At 37.2% G+C, this 17,730-nt stretch overlaps 1 protein-coding gene across 4 annotated transcripts in view; it reads left to right on the top strand.

Annotated features, from left to right (window-relative positions):
• LOC149084792 (xaa-Pro aminopeptidase 1-like) overlaps positions 1-17,730 on the top strand; it is a 537,471-nt gene that overhangs the window by 479,971 nt on the left and 39,770 nt on the right. The window lies entirely within an intron of this gene.

Here is a 17,730-nt window from a genome sequence, read left to right as displayed (position 1 = left end):
AAACATGTCTCCTTGCATTCGGGAAAAGGGGGAGGGGCACAATGATTGAATTCTCTGTCATGACAAAATTCAATAATTTTCTTCAATTTTTACATAAAAATATAATTCATATAAAATATGCAGTCTTATACAAAAATTTACTTCAGAGAATCACATAAAAACCCCTGCCCTGGTAGCCCATGGGTGAGGCTTAGGATGCAAAAAGGGGCATAGTCGGGTCTGTAAATAGGCTGGGGCAAATGGGGCATCCAGCCAAATGGGGCCTCACAAAAAATATGTATACTTATTTACAATGACCTTGCCCATGATAATTTAGTTTATAGGCTAATAAATATTTTTTCATCATCACCAAGTAGGCATGCCCCCCCCCAACCCCCACATCCTGATGCTGAGTCCCTCGGCCGCAATTTTTGGTAGGGACCCAGCTGAGCAGAGGTGCTGACATGACATGAAGAAAATATTGAGGGGGCTGAAAATCCCTATTCGACCCGTACGCAGGAGGAATGGTGTGTGTGGTATTGTCACAACATATCTACTCTATAATATAAAATCACAAACTCGAAAAGGGCCTGTTTCTATGCAACCGAAATTAGTGACCGAAGTGGGTGACGTTTTTTGAGTGACTGAAATCTGTTATGATTTTCTGTTATGGAAATGGTTACAATTTTGGGTCAAGTTTTCATTTAACTCTAGCATATATCGGGACCCATTTGACCCATCGGGACCATGTTATGTGCATGTACTGAGAGGCTCCCACATCCTACAGCAGGGGCCATAGGCTGGAATAGATGGCGAGCCCCCAAACCAGCTTTACAGGGGCCCCTCTGTGGCTAATTTATAGTGTGAAAAATCAAAGTGATAAGAATCGTTCCGGACCCTATCAGCCCTGCCCTTGTGGGAGTTATGCCGAGAGGTATGTAGATGTATAATATACAAATAACACCAGTGCTTCCAACACAGGGTAGGTGTATCCGGGTGATTGCTCGTATACCTTCATGGGGAAGTTAAATGGTTTCATTTCCAGGTGCCATTGATGGATCTCGTTGTTTTCTTGCTGCTTTAACATTGAAAAATTTGTCTCACAGGGGGGATGTCCGACAAGCTTCCAAGTCAGGGTCCCATTTAATTTTAGGGGCCCTAGATGAATCTCATTCTTTTCTGTTATTTCACATTGTAAAATTTGCAACATCGGTGGCCGGAAATAAAGCCAATCTGAGGGTATGCGAATTGGTGTCCTGGGTAATTGGTCGGGGGCCCTGGGTTTTATTCGTTGGTAAAATGAATGCAAATGAAAATTTCTCATGACACTCGCAGCGGGAGATCACAGACAAGCTTCCAAGTTGGGGCCCCCCATGTTTAAAGGTTTCATTTTGGGGGCCTTGGACGATTCTCATTCTTTTCTGTTATTTCACATTGTAAAATTTGCAACATCGGTGGCCGGAAAATACTGTATAGAATATATATATATATTGCGCCAAGACCGAAGAGCGATATTTTTATATAGCCAATTATCATTGTGTTGAAGTTTCAGTCAAGTTTAACTCATAGCATGTAAAATTTCAAATAGGTATATAGTATACAGATTTCAAATACTAAATGTCCATGTTCATATTTGATCTATTACATACATACTTTAAGCAATTTTAAGCATCTCCCCTTGCATTCGGGGAAAGGGGGACACAATGATTGAATTCTCTGTCATGACAAAATTCAATCATTGTTCAATTTTTACATAAAAATATAATTCATATAAAATATACATAGTCTTTTACAAAAATTTACTTCAGAGAGCTACATAAAAACCCTTGCCTTGATATCCCATGGGTGCAAAAGGCTTAGGGTGCAAAAAGGTGCATAATCAGAACTGTAAATAGACTAGGGCAACTGGAGCACCGAGCCAAACGAGTCCTCACAAAAAATATATATACTTATTTTGCAACCTTTTAAAGGGGGCCCCCAACAAGACACACTACAACCTTGCCCATTATCGTTCAGTTTATAGGATAATAAATATTTTTTCACCATCACCAAGTAGGCATGTCCCCCCCCCCCCCCACACATCCTGAAGCCGAGTCCTTCGGCCGGAATTTTTGGTAGGGACCCAGCTGAAACTACATAGCAGAGGTGCCGACATGAATAAAATATTGAGGAGGCTGAAAATCCCTATTCGTCCCATACCAGTTGCGGATCCGGGGGGGGGGGGGCGATGGGGGCGATCGCCCCCCCCCAAGAGCCTTCAAGCAAACATAACTCCAGTTACCTCACTTTTTTTCTTTATTAATCCTTAATTTTTTAAATTAATTTCCTTTTTTTCTCAAAGTTTCTTTCCCTAAAATTTGTTCCCCAAGTTCCACCTTGAGATTTCTTCTGCTGGTAAGGTCGAAAAAATAAAGAAGCCATAGCCGGAGGAGGGTCAATTGTATTCCCACCAAGGTTCTACAGGGATTCCATACGATTTGGCTGTCACGCTGCCTTTTTGCTGCAACATACCCCATAGCGCCTAAGCTTGACGTGGATCAAAAAATGGCCATGTCTTCGAAAAAAACTGTTTTCAATAAGCAAAAATTTTAAAATTTTAAAATAAATGGGTGTTAAGAAAATTAATTTTATTACTTTTTGTAGCACATCTGGCGTTTTCCCAGAGAAAGAAGCTGTATTTGCTTACGGATTCACTGATAATGACATTAACGGGAGGTTCCCTCACAGGGTGAGGCTAACAGGGCTCAGGACGATTCTTATCATTTTTTGATTTGCACTCTAAAAATTCACTATAGTGGGGCCTAAAAGTATGAAAAATCTCAGCAAAGCCCCCCCCCCCCTCCTCGAAAACGTAGCTCAAAAGCCCTGCTGCAGAAGGTGAGCATTTGAACACATAGCTTCTCTATAATATCTATGAAAATATAGGCCTCGGCCCCCATCTAATAATTAAAGCCTTTGTAATTTGAAATAAGTACCTGGTTTAAACATTATAAGTGGATCACGCGTACAACGCTTTTCCAAAAACCGCCATAAAATCGTTCTAAGCGGAAAAACGCTTTGAAGCGTTTTTCCGCTTGCAACGTCTCTATAGTCTGAGCATTAGTTGAAGATGGGACCACGAAAAGGAATCGCACTAAGCGGGAAAAGGTTCTAAGAGTAGTGTCGCAACCAGATGCTTGGTCAGCATCTTGGTGTCCCTTGTAATGTTAAAGGGCAGGTAAAAGGTTGAAATTCACGCCCCCCCCCTCTGGTCCAGCACCCGGGGCACCAAACCTACCTCCTCTTCCCATGTTTCAGCCTTGAGGAACGTTATAAGTGGAATCCACTATATAAAATTGATTGTGTGGTGTCAGATGTTCTGCAGGAATTAAATTTAACCACCATCTTTTCAGACAAAAAATCTAAAAATTAATATTGTGCACTTGATAATCATAATTAAATATTAATGAAAATCATTCCAATTTGCATGAAAGTAAGCTTTTGCTATTTAACGTATCTGTGGAGAAAAACTGTTTTTGAATAGGTTTTTGACAACCATATAGTCTGCACAAAATTGAATAAGAAATTTATTATTTTAAATTGCGCAATATTAAAATTTCATTAGGAAGTTTTTTTACTCTTAAATTTTTCTTAATTATGCAGACAAATTAGTACTCACATATTTTATTGAAATATGCGTGAATTATTTCTTGTTATCGAAAGCAGTCTATACTTGTTTCAATAACTTTTCAATGTTATATTTTCATATTTAAGAACATTTTCATATTTTATCTTGACGTCCTATTCGAATAAGCAAGATTTACCATTTAGTATTTTGTGTATTTGTGTTTCCAAGATTTTATATTTCCTGATTAGTAATTCTCTGAAACTCGTGCTAAGGTGGTTCCAAATTAAAGTTTTCATCCTTTATGAGTTGTTTATTTGAAACCGAACCAGAGATTCAAGTTAGGAGATTGAGAGTAATTTTGGTGTTCAGTCAGAAGCGCATTTACGGTTTTGCCGCCTGTAAGCTATTCAAATTTCATCGCCCTTCTTCCACTCTAGTCTAATTTTCTCGACTACTCTATCCACGAATTTTCCATCCCATGTTATAGCCCCCCCCCCACTCCTGCAAGTACACCTGTATTAAAGTCACTCTTTTAAAGGTCCGTCCCACGAGAGTTTGCTAGGGGACGCTGGATAAGATAATTAAAGTTAAAGATAATAAAAGTCTTTGTCAGGATCCGCGGTCGTCTCGGGCCTCGGGGAAGCAATCATTTTTAAGGCTTTCAATACAAAAACAGAGGAACGAGCGTCTTCCTTTGTGAATGACCGAACAAGTATGGTTTACTTCACGCTGGCTGTTATTTTTGCGGTTTACGTCTGATAAAGACTTTTATTAATTTTAATTATCTTACCCAGCATCCCCTAGCAAACTCTCGTGGGACGGACCTTTTAGTCATTTACATGTTTGCACCCTGTTTTGGTCACACACGTGTTTGACGCTGGTTTTGGTAATAGTTTCGTTAATTACACGCGCTCTAGACAATGCCGTCTTAACGCATTCCCCGCGGGCGGGGACTTCAAATGCAGAGGGACCTCTGGTTTAAAATTTTAAAAGTAAACGTGTCTCGCCAGGTAGGGGGCTCAGAAAAATGACTTTTTCCGAGGGCCTAGTATACGCTTCTGACGGCTGACTCTAGGCCACTCACTGAACTGGTCCCTCACTCTTCATGTCACTCATTTGATCATTCACATTCTTACTCCCGCTCTAAGTCACGCTTTTGCTCATTCACGTGCTTGCAAACTCTCTAGGTCACTCACTGGCACGGTCACTTGATGTCTGGACAGAGGTGGGTTTATTCGAGGGTTATAAAAATTTCACCGCCCCTCTCCCATTTTGCTAATTTTCTTGGCCACTCAATCATCAAATTTGCCGACTTTCTGAACTTGCCGCCCTGGGCTATAGCCCATTTAGTTCTGTAAATAGGACATTGTTTTCAGTAACGGGGTTAAAATCAGTGTTGGAAAAAAAAAATTGAGGGGAAAAACTGAAAAATTACCAGCAAAAAAAAAAAAGGCTGATGGAATTCAATTTTTCTAGAACTAATAGAGATATGAATTATTAGTACAGTAGACTCTCGCTAATCTGGCACATATCACACTAGGGTGTACTGGGTTAACGAAATCACCGAATTACAGCAAATTTATCGAAAAAGTCCATTTAAATAACAAACTTCTGCTCATAAACATGTGCGCACCATGTTTTCCTCTTCTATGCTTGGAGAAAACCGGCCTAAAAACACCGGAATACTTGACGGATTATTGAAAGTCTGACTCTATACGTAGTAGGATGGGAAACTTTATTTGAAGACAAAAATGGGTTTCAGTTGCAAAATATTTTCATAAATCGGGTATACAAACCTGGAAATTTGTAATTTTTTTAATTTTATTGTCTCGTTTGAAAATTATAAGTGATAAATGAGGAAGTTAAAGGTATCATTTGTAAATACAGACATGTCATAAATGGGTGTTTTACTGTGTGTAGTACTTTTTTTCATTTTAAGAAAGGATACAAGTTTGGTGTGCTATAAAATTGTTCACAGAAAAAAAAATTAACTGTCTATAACGTGAGTAACTGAAAGAAGCCTGCTTAATGTTCTCTACACCAATCGCCAAGTCCTCGAAGCGTATACGTGAACACGAAAAGTTGCTGGAGTGAGTGGAGCTCGGCTTTGGATGCTTGAGTTTCCAGCAGCGGTTCCGAACCTTTTCAGTGCATACGCCAAGCAGATCATGAGTAAATACTAAACAAGGTATTGAGCGAAACAAGAGGGACCACCTTAGGGACCCCATGGATGGAAACAAAGTCCCTTTGGTCGGGTTCAGTGCCGAGTGGGGAGTACTGAGCTCATATGAATTAGTACGAGACAAGCAGAGCCAGTTGAGGGCCCCACATGGATCTGCCGGCAAATAGATAGAATTCTCTATCGAACGAGACAGACCACAGAGGGCTCATCTGGAATCACTGATGTAAACAAAGCTCATTTGGCCGATCCCATCACCGGCATTCAAAATCTGAACAGGGAAAACATCTACCCTGTGCTGTACTGAAACCGAAACTGCCTTATCACGGACCCTACATATGCGAGGACAAAAGCTGCGCCGCATAGGTTCAGCTTTTTATCTGAAAGCATGAAGTCATTTAAAGTTTGAGCGGTCACAAGAATTTTTCGCAAGCTCAGTGCGACCCGTTACGGGTAAGGGGGTTGGCTGTCAGTGTGCGCGTAGCAGCCTACCCATTTATTTGATAACTACTTTGTTGTTGTGCGTAAAGTTCATGCTCCCAAGGGTGGAGCTGAGAGGGCCGGGGACGATTCTCATCATTTTGTTTTTGTTTTTTAAAGCTATAAATTAACTATAAAGGGGCCTGTGAAAAGTCTGGTCTGGGGGCCCCCAGCCCCGCTCTAGGATGTGGAGGCCATGGGCAGGGCTTTAGATAATTTTTTTACTCCTTCAGATGTTCAAGGATCGTCTCTCTTAAACGAGGTTTCTTGTATCCGAGTTAGCTTAGAATTCATTTCCTCTGGTTGACCGAGATCCTTATTTTATTCATATTATTTTGCCTAATTGTTATCATAACGTCACAAAGAGAAACGTTTAATACTTTCACAGGGTTCAAAAAAATTAAATTTAAACGGAACGTATCTCTCTACTTTGACTTGAAAAGCTGGAAAAAAAGCATTTATCGAATACATTCGGATGAATTTTTATTTGTGCACATTGTTTTGTCCGGTTAACTGTGAGCCTTAATTTTTATCAAGCGAAGGAGGAAGAAGTAGTATTCTAGGAACATTTTAAAATACCAATTCTTCATACGCTTTTCATATTCTGCTCTCTTTTCATCCGCAAAGTATTTATTTATTTGTACAATTGCTCATGATACTGTTAATAAAAAAACATTTTTAGCTGGTAATGTGCATCAGAATTCCTTACAATGTTTATAAATATAACACACATTATTCAGTCTGCACCTCAAACTTTTTTTTCGTACGGTATTTTTTGCGAGGGTAGCCGGCACAAACGTTCAAATTTATTATCAAAAACAGCTTAGTCATTAATTGTAACACCAGTTGCTGCAAGCAATTTTTTCAATAAGTATGTTGCATATTGAAAAAATATAATTTTTATAAATATAAATTTTAATTTAATTTTTAGCTGCCTTCAATTTTTAATTACTTTTCATTTAAATTAATTTTTATTTTCAATTAAATGTAATCGTAATTAATTTTAATGTTCAATTAATTTTTTAAATGAAAATTAATTGAAAGTTTTAAATAATTTTAATTCTTAATTAATTTTTTATTAGTTTTTTTATTTTAAGTACGTTTGGCACCTGCGGACACTAGGTTGGGTCTCACCGATCGACATCTTCATTGTAAAAAATCGCCCCCCCCCAACACTTCACCCTGGATCCGCGCCTGTCCCATACGCAGGAGGAATGGTGTGTGATATTGTGGATATTCGTGAATAATATGGGTTGGGCTCAGCACAAAATTTATAGTGAGAGCTCAACGTGGCTAACCACAAGGGTGGGGCTGACAGAGCCCGTGGCAAATACCATCACTTTTGATTTTTCCATGCTATGAATTCACTATAAAAGGGCCCAAGAAGATCCTAGTCTAAGGGCCCTACCCCAGGATGTAGGTTGTAGGAGATCAAATAGCCTCAGCTCCAAGGTTCCGGCACGTACGTCTCAAGCGCCATGACAACCCTTATTTACCTTTTTTTTCACACTGTAAATTCACTACAGAGGGGCCCATTTTAACTTGACTTAAGGGCCTGCCAAAGATCACAGCCCAGCAGGAGGGAACGGATTTAGGAATTTAAATGACGGTAAAAAAAGAAAAATAAACATTGATAATATCTTGGAAAATTTAACCTCTAGTTCCATAGCAATAGTAAAACGCTGTCTTTGTCATCAACTGTTTCATTAATAAACAATAAAATTGCTGGCCTTTGCAGCTTGTAACTAACGGCGTGCGTTCCTTACAAAATGGCCGTCTTTGTTGACGCTCATTGACAAGGAAGACGGGAGGGGGAAAATGCTTCGTGAGGGCCTATACTGTTTTTGGTCGTTATTGGTCATTATAAATGTCAAGGGCGATGTTATGATGGGCGAAAAATTTGGATTATTTCAAAAGAAACTAATTATCGTATAAGATATTCTCCTTCGAATTAAAATGCTGTAAAAGTGAGAGTAAAACTATTTTAGAGAAAAAAATGAAGATATTTTGGCGTTTACTGAGTGAATAAATTTTTATTATACAGTTCAGTATCGGACACAGAAAACATTCCCAACCTCTTTCTGACACTCTGTATTTATTCAACATTCCGACGCCTGACGATACCGTTGTGCTACTGGGGTTTGTATATTGCACCCTCTATGGTACATGGATAGCGTGCGTAACCTTTATCATAAAGAAGAGCGTTGAAGAAAGCGATAACTGATAGTAAAAAGGAAGTTAATTCTAGTTTGGCAGATAACATTGGCTCTGACTCCAAATTTTTTAGATATGTCAATAATGGATGTAAGGGGACAGTTGGCCCCCTCTAGATAGAAGAGTCTATGTTGGAGGGCAATGTAGGTATGTGTAGTGCTTTCAATGACTTTTGCTTCAGTTTTTAATGGAGATAATGATATTCAATATAAGGGTGTTGCATGGGTTAATAAAATCCTCAATGATATTCAAGTGGAAGACGTAAAGGTCCTAAATCTTCTAAAAGATTGTACGTGCAAGCAAAGCACCAGGACCAGATTATATATATCCCAGGGTCCTCATGTGCTAATGAATTGTTGGGGCCAGTCGCACAGATATACAGGAGTAGTGTTGCTGAGGGTATCGTCCCAAGGGATTGAACACTTGCTAATGTTGTTCTGATATTTAAGAAGGGTAGTAGAGAAGCTGTGTCCAATTCTTGTCCAGTGAGTTTGACGAGCTCCCTCTCGAAAATTTCGGAAATTATTATCAAAAGGCAGTTTGTGAAGTGGATAGACAAGAATAATGTATTGTCTGATAATCAACATGGGTTCAGAAAGGGGAAGTCATTCATAACCAGTTGCTTCTATGATCACATCACTAACGCTTTGGGTAAGGGCAAAAATGTTGACGTTGTTTATCTTGAGTTTCAGAAGCTATTCAATCAGATCCAACATGGTAAACTGGAAGCATTTACACAAGAATGAGATTAGGAAAACTTGCTGAATTGTATAGAATTGTGGTTATGAGATAGGTCACAATGGGTCATGATGAATGGGGAATTTTTCTGATTGGACAGGAGTCAAAAGTGAAGTCCCTCAAGGAAGTGTCCTCGGCCCCCATACTTTTTTCACTTTTTATCGATAAACTCGATCAGGGTATCGATGGGATTACTAGCAAATTCGCAGATGATGTGAAACTAATGGGGGTAATCGGGAATCAAAGCGATAGGGAGTTGCTCCAGACCAACTTAAACAGGATTGCAGCTTGGGCAAATGAATGGAGCATGACATTTAGCATTGACAAGTGCATGGTCGCTCATTTTTCCCACGGTTCCCTTACGAGTTGAATGGTGTCACTATCCCGGATGTAACTACGGACGCCGATTTGGGAATTCTTATTGACAAACGACTTAGGTATTCTGATCATTGTTCAGCAGTGGTGAAAAAAGTGAATAGAATGCTTGGTTTCATTTTCAAAAAGGTCTCTTCGCGTTCTCCTAATGTCATTCTTCCACTTTTCCCAGGCTTAGTTCATCCTGGACTGGAGTATGCTGTGAGGTTTTGAGACCATATCTACAGAGGGACATAGACTTGGTTGAAGGAGTGCAGAGAAGAGCTACTCATGTCTTATTGGCACAAGGGGCTTCAGTTATGAAGAGAGAGACTTCATTTTTAAATATGTTTACATTTGATGAATGCAGGTGTCGGGGAGACATGATTGAAGTGTTAAAAATTTTCAGCGGGATGGATAGGATGAACCATGAATTATTAGTACACAGTCAATCGACTGCTTTTACAAGGAGACACCAGTATCGATTGGTAAAGGGACACTGCGAGATTATGGTGTCGCAGGGAATTTTTCTCTAATAGGGTTGTTAATAAATGGAATAACCTTACCCCGGACGTAGTAAATTCTAACACAATTGACACGTTAAAAAAAAATACAATAAACATGTTGGGGCAAATTGAGAAGCTATCCATACTTAGAATAAGACAACCATAAGTATTTTTTATGGGCATTGTATAATATTTTATCATGTATATATGTTGTTTTTAATTGCATTTTTAATTGGGTTGCTGCATTTTAGTAATACACTGCTCAAAACAATTAGGGGAGCATATGGTTTTAACAAAATGTATACCGATAAGTAACATAAAATGAATCATCCATAATTTAAAGCCTAGCAGGAAACGGAAGAAGAAAACTTCATATGCAAGTTCATGACGTCAAAAACCATAAAAAGGAGATAAGGGCAGAAATCTGGATGTTGCAGAAACGTCTGTTTTACTGCCGTAACTGTGAAATTCGATTGCGCAGTATTTTTTTTTGAGACAAGGTGACTTGAGGATGTCTGAAGAACGTGATTTACCGGAATCCATGGCATGACGTGTTATAGGCAGACTGGAATCCGGGCAAACACAACGTAGTGTCGCGGACGCTGTTGGAGTCGCCAGAAGTGTTGTTGCAAGGCTGTGGAATCGATTCCAAGAAACAGGAAATGTTAGACATCGACCAGGGCAAGGTCGGCCACGCGCCACTACAGCAACCGATGACCGGTATATATGGTTAACAGCCCGTCGAAACAGAACAGAGAATGCTACGCAGCTGCAAAGACGGTTGCTCTTGGCAACAGGACGAAGGGTGTCCAGCCAAACAGTACGTAATCGGCTTCATGAGGGAGGGCTCTATGCACGTAGGCCAATGGTCTGCATTCCGTTGACCCCATGCCACCGTGCGGCCCGAAGAAGATGGGCTGCTGAACATCGAGATTGGGAGCAACATGATTGGAGCCAAGTGCTGTTTACAGACGAATCCGATTCAGTCTGGAGTGTGACACCCGACGTGTTCTGGTATGGAGGGACAGGGGCACTCGAAATAACACCGCATTCGTTCGTGAAAGGTCACAATACAGACGAGCTGGTTGGATGGTATGGGGTGGAATCAGCATAGGCGGACGTACGGACCTGCATATCATTCGGAATGACACTTTGATGGCCCAAAGGTATGCAGACGAGATACTGCGACCTCATGTCATCCCTTACGCTGGAGCCATTGGAGATTCCTTTGTTTCCCAGGATGATAATGCCTGACCGCATAGAGCTTGTCTGGTGGAGAACATGCTTGAAGCTGAAACAATACAGCGTATGGAATGGCCAGCGTGCTCTCCTGACCTGAATCCTTGGACGACGCATTGCTGCGCGACCAAGGCCGCCTGTTACTGTCCGATACTTGCAGATTGCACTTCTTGAGGAGTGGAACAGTATTCCTCAAAGTCTGATCGATAACCTCATCGCATCCATGGCAAACAGGTGTGCAGCAGTCTTAGCTGTTCGAGGAGACCACACGCCCTATTAAAACTCATGCATCATGTCTAAACAGTACTTTTTTTTATCGTTTACATGTAACCAAATTGTTGCCCTAAATCATCTTTTCATGTTTTTTCCATATTTTCAAAGAATTAAAACTTAATTCCAAATTTTTTTACGTCTTTTTTCTGTATTGCGCATTGATACGCGTGTACTATCCATTGTATGCCAATACGTGGCTGTCTCGCACGGTTTTCTTCACTTTTTTGCTTGATCCCCTAATTGTTTTGAGCAGTGTACATTAGATTAGTCGACTGCACCTTTAACGCTTTGGGGGGGGGGCATTGCCACCCTGTATCTCCACCCATGCTCTATTCTATACCCATTACTTTTTCATTAATTTATACACATTTACTGCTGAAAATCATAAGGAAGCTTATTGCTATTATGCCATATAAAGGGATAAAAACATCAATCAATAGTCTCATCGATGTAGTTAAATAAAAAAAAGCGCTGAAAGAATTAAACTTTTGTAAAATAAAACAAAAAATAAATTTAATAATGACATTAATTTTCTTCACTTTTTTGCTTGCTCGCCTAATTGTTTTGAGCAGTGTATATGACATCCATACTTGTTATGGCATCTTTTTGTCTGCACAGTTCGACATAGAAAATCTGACATCGTTCGGCGTCGTTTAACAATGTCGTTCTGCGTAAAAATGGCATATTTGTCTGTACAGTTCGACGTAGCAAATCCGACGCCGAACTGTATCTGACCCGACATCGTTGTACGTAAAAATGGCATATATTTGTCTGTACAGTTTGACGTAGCAAATCCGACATCGTCCGGCGTCGTTTAACGATGTCGTTCTACGTAAAAATGGCATATATTCGTCTGTACAGTTCGACGTAGCGAATCCGATCTGACCTGTCACCGTTCGACGTAAAAATGGCATACATTCATCGACGCAATTCGAGGTCATTTACTGATATCATGTTTGCCATCGTAGTTTTACTTGTATGGAGAAGGCCTGGAACGTTGAATTCCCATACTTGGGTGGTTTTCGTATAGTTTGGGGGGGGGGGATCTTTGGAGCGTCAACGTGGGATCGTAAATTTTATGTATGCCACTCGTTCTAGCGTCAGACATTGCTTTGAAATTTCTAGCAGAAATTATATATATAAAAATTACTTGTCCAATATTTTTTTTTATCATTTTTGAACCAAACCATGTGTGCCAGTTTGATCAGCCAATGATTAACTTAATACTGTGCACATGAGCAAAAACTTTGTATTTCATTTATTTCAAAATATCACACTTTTACAGTTGCACTCTGGGTTTTGACTGACAACAGAAATATATCTGTGGGTTGTATGGCATGGTAGAACAACACAAACGTATAAAAATAATTTTCCATTCATGAATATACCCAATTTACACTCCTCTAGATTTTCTACTGAACACAATAGAGAACAACAAAAAAATAATTCATTTTCCATCTATGTCCTTTTCTTAAATAACAAATATGATACTCTGGGTTGTATGACATGATAAAACAAAACAAACATATAAAAATAATTCATTTTCCATTTATGAATACAATACAGAACAAAAAAAAAATTAATTTTTCATCTATATGCATGTATATTTTCTTGGGTATTGATTGCAATGTCGTTTTCTTAAAATATAACCGTTTCCTTTTATATACTGTGGAACTTATTAGGTTTAGTGTTTTGCAAGATGAGCAAAAATTTTGCACTTTTATTTCTTCACATGGTAACAACTGAACTTGCTTCTTCACTTCTACCCACACTTATATGCATAGGTGATGGGTAACCCTTCGAGAGTTTTGGAAAATCATTTACTCGTTAAATGTGCAATGACTCAAGATCATTGATAAAGTCTGGAATTGGGGGATCATCAAGAGAATCTTCTATTCTACTCAGAGGGAAACTGTGTCTTGGTTACGTCATTTAATGTGACATTTGGGGTAAGGGGACACACATGAACAGGAAGAACCACCAAATGAAGATGCAGCAGTGCGAGCAATGAATATGCCCAATGAGAATGCTATTTCCCATTTCAACAAAATCCTCAAAAAGAAGCAAATGCTAGTGTCACTAGATAGAATTCTTTTTGAAGGAAACAAAATGAGAAAAAAAATCTCTGAGTCCAAATTAGTCATTATAAATAATAAGTCAAAGTCCTCTTTTCATTATAATTCAAAGTTAATTTGAATTATTGTGCTGTATGTTTTATGGTGTTTTTGTATAATTGATTAAATGCCATTTTTATGTGAACAAATTAATTGTAGAACGAATCATTAGAATTTCCATTATTTCTCATGGAAAAATTTGCTTTTTGATATACAAGTCATTTGAATTACAATGTTCACGAAATGGATTATGCTCATAAACTAAGTTCAATGGTACTATAAAATACCATGCGAAAGACAAATCATATAGGATGGAAATTTAAGTCTGTTTCAACTCAAAAACCAGTGGTTAGACAATGCTTACCCAAAATAAGACCCAGTTTTATATTAATTTTTGTTCCCAAAGAGGCATTTAGGTTGCTTTATCAGATACACAAACACATGCTTGAATTTTTTGTGGCTATACAGATTTCCCTGACCATCAAATAACTGAATATTTTCTAAAACAAAATTGATACAGTATAATCCTTCCCAAAAGTTCCAAACTAGACAATAACACTTTTTTTTTTAAGAAAGTATTTGATTAAGATTTTCATTTGATTGCAACAGAAAATTATGTCTTCCATCCAAAACAGTGAATGATAGTACTTTTGAACATTAAACTCTTTAACTTTGAGGTCGAGAAAATTTGATTATACCATTAGCGAATATGCCTAGAAATAAGAGCTACAGATTCTGAGTAATTTTTAAATATCTGGACTCTAAAAATTAGTTTCAGTGGCTAGCTTAAATCTTGTTTTTTCTCTGCATCTTAGGGTTCTATCTGTTTTATGTTTTATTAACTTCTTTATATAGGTCGAGCTTTACATTTTTTTTCAACAGCAATCTTGATTTCATATTCAATAAAATGTGAATGAAAACTTATAAATATAACTGAGTACCGATGAAATACTAAGACCCCTGTGAAACAAATGGGAAATCAAGCATTTATGGAGAGAATAGCTTGCAAATGAGATATATTTCACGTGGGGGGGGGGAGCTGACAGGGCTCTAGCCTTGGGGCCTGGGACGGTTATAATTTTTTTGCTTTTTCACGCTATAAATCAACTACAGAAGGGGCCCCCGCTACAGGATGTGGGGGCCATGCTATAGCTTCTAAATTAGAAATTCAAATGCAATTTGATGAGTTTAATTAAAATAACTGCCTGATATAACTGGCAGGTGTTTTTTCCTTTTGATCAAGTGCGCAAGATTGGATTGAATAGTACAAGTTTTCAACAATCAAAAAATGTTTCATAATGGTGTTCTAAAATGAAAAAAATTTCAGTCGATTGGACAAAGAAAACTTATAAATATAACTGAGTACCGATGAAATACTAAGACCCCTGTGAAACAAATGGGAAATCAAACATTTATGGAGAGAATAGCTTGCAAATGAGATAGATTTCATGAAATTCAGAGCTTTGATCTGCTCCATAGCTAATGATAATTCAAAGGGTAAAAAGGCTGCTTTGAAGAATTATTTAGCCGCTTAATTGTGATTTTTAAAGTTTAATATGCAGATGTGCCAACTTTTGGAATCCAGAAATCCGGAGATTCTCCTGAAGGGGGTATCTCCCCCCCCCCCCCGGCACAGATAGACTGAATCAAAAAAAAAATTCAGTTCAAATTTTTTTTTTTTTATCAATTAAGAAAAGTTCCATTCTTCCAACACAAGGCAGGTTCTGCATTGCCCCCCTCCAAGCAGAATATAATTCCATGTCAGTCTTTCCATGCAGAATAAAGAAATCACATCTACATATACTGTTAATAAAACATAAGTTTCCTTTCGTGGATGCTATCAGTGATTAATAATCTTGGATATATGAACTCCTAAAAGCTTTATATTTAGCTTTATATTTAGCTTTATATTTAGCTTTATATAGCTTATGAAGTTTATATTTTCTTTCTGAAGACATATTTAATCGGAGGAAACAATTTAAAAAACTTCAAAATACAAAGCTGCTGATGAAAAAACTTGAGTTTACCTCACGGCTGTTAATGGAATACAATAACGATTATACAGAAATTTAATGTTAATTTTTTCAAACATATTTATCATCCAGAGGCTATGATGCCTGTGCGGATGATTGAAAATTTATATGGAATTAATGAATAAAATAAAAAATATGACATAAACAGAAACATTAAAAAAAGACACATCTGCAATATACACAAGCCAGTTATCAATGTCAAATAGGAAATAAACCGTAATGATAAAAATTAACAAAAAGCATACAACACAAAAAAGACAAAATTCTTGATGCACGACGAGAAATGTAAAAAATAAAAAAAAATAAAACATTAAATAAAAATATGTATTTTGACACCAGATTTTTAAATGTGGGAGCATGTTAGAAGGAAAATTAGGAAGCGTAAAGAGGTTTATTAGGGCTCAAGTTTTTTTCAAGCAAGTTTTTTTAAACTTTGTTTTTTTGGATTTTGAATGTACTTTTGCAGAAATTTGAAAAAACCCAGATACTCACACTTATTTCACAAATTTAGAAACCATGCTGATATGAACTACAAATTTTCACTGCATTCGTTTTTCTCACTAGTTAGGCCGGATTTTTTTGTTTGAGTTAATGTCAAGATCTTTTGTCATTTTTTTAATGACTTTCCTCCTGTATTTATAACAATTTAAAATATGAGCATTTTATTCACAATCGCCAAAAATATTTGAGTCATCACACTGTGCATTAATCCATTGATCATGCAATATTTTATTATCATGTTACTTTTTTGCTTCTTTGGGGTTACTCAAGATTTTTGATATTGTGAATTATGTTAACTATCATGCCTGTTTAGTCTTAAATCAACCTGATCACAATTTTATTATAATTATTTCTATTTATGACTACAGTTTTTATATGCATATCAGCTAGCTCTTGCCTTATATTTGTTTCAACTGTAAATATCAATTACTACTAACTTGGTCTTAAATTTCATATGCTAAGCTAAATCTCAAAATCAGCCTATAAAAATTAGTTCGCTTACAACATATTTTATGACATAAATTAATTTATTAATTACAGATTCTCCAGGGTTTACTTGAATGAACTCGAAATTTTTATTTCTAATATGCTTAGCAATTGTGAAATAAAGCATTTCAAACTTCCTAACAATAAAGCTATTCAAATCCTCTCATACTGGATGATTTTGAAATTTTTTTAAACTCATCAATGATTTCTGATCATAAATCCATCATAGCTTAACTATTTCATGGCCCAAGTATTTAACCGCTTTGACATCTATTTCTTTATATCAATGGTAACATTATTAAAAACAACATACATTACCTTTCATTCTTTTGCAAGAATCGGTGCCATCTATTTAATTCCTAGAATCTATAAAACGATTGGCAAAAACGCTTTTCATACCTTGTCCCGAAAATTCTATAACTGTTCACGTAATAATAGCAAAAACCCTTTACAATTTAACAATAACGCATTTCCAGCTTTGAAAAGAAACAATGTTACTATAAAAAAATTACTAATTTTTTTATAGTAATTAAAGAATTACTATAAAAAAAAAATAGTTTCAGTGTTAACTACTTTATTAACACCAAGAGTAATTCCAGTAACCTTGTTAACATGCAGTTCCCAGTCACAGTTGGCTTCACTTGAATATTAACAGTATTCAAAATGAATATATATTTTGTAGGGGGATATTTTCTCAGTATCGGGCTGATATATTGAAAACTAATTCAGGGTCAACAGCAATTTTAAAAAACTGCAAAATTGTCAAAAATGATCTTATGGAGTGAATTATAAACATAAAAATGAAATTTATACTTAGCATGCGCAGTGATGCATTACATTAAAGTTTTAAAATAAATTCTTTTTATTGGATGTTCCTCTGAAAGAACAATTTTCCATGTAGAATTTTTTTCATTCAGTTCAAAGATGATTGTTTATTGTTGTGACTTATTGTTTTGACAACAACTACTTATTGTTTTTTGTGAACTTTTTGACTTGAAGGAATTTATCCAATTCCTTTTCCTCACCA

This window comes from Pholcus phalangioides, unplaced genomic scaffold, assembly GCF_987345545.1.
Source record: "Pholcus phalangioides strain wild (caught in Gottingen) unplaced genomic scaffold, Ppha-v1.0 ptg000007l_1, whole genome shotgun sequence".
Classification (NCBI taxonomy): domain Eukaryota; kingdom Metazoa; phylum Arthropoda; class Arachnida; order Araneae; family Pholcidae; genus Pholcus; species Pholcus phalangioides.
Note: the sequence above shows the minus strand (reverse complement) of the source record. Positions and strands in the feature narration are given on the sequence as shown.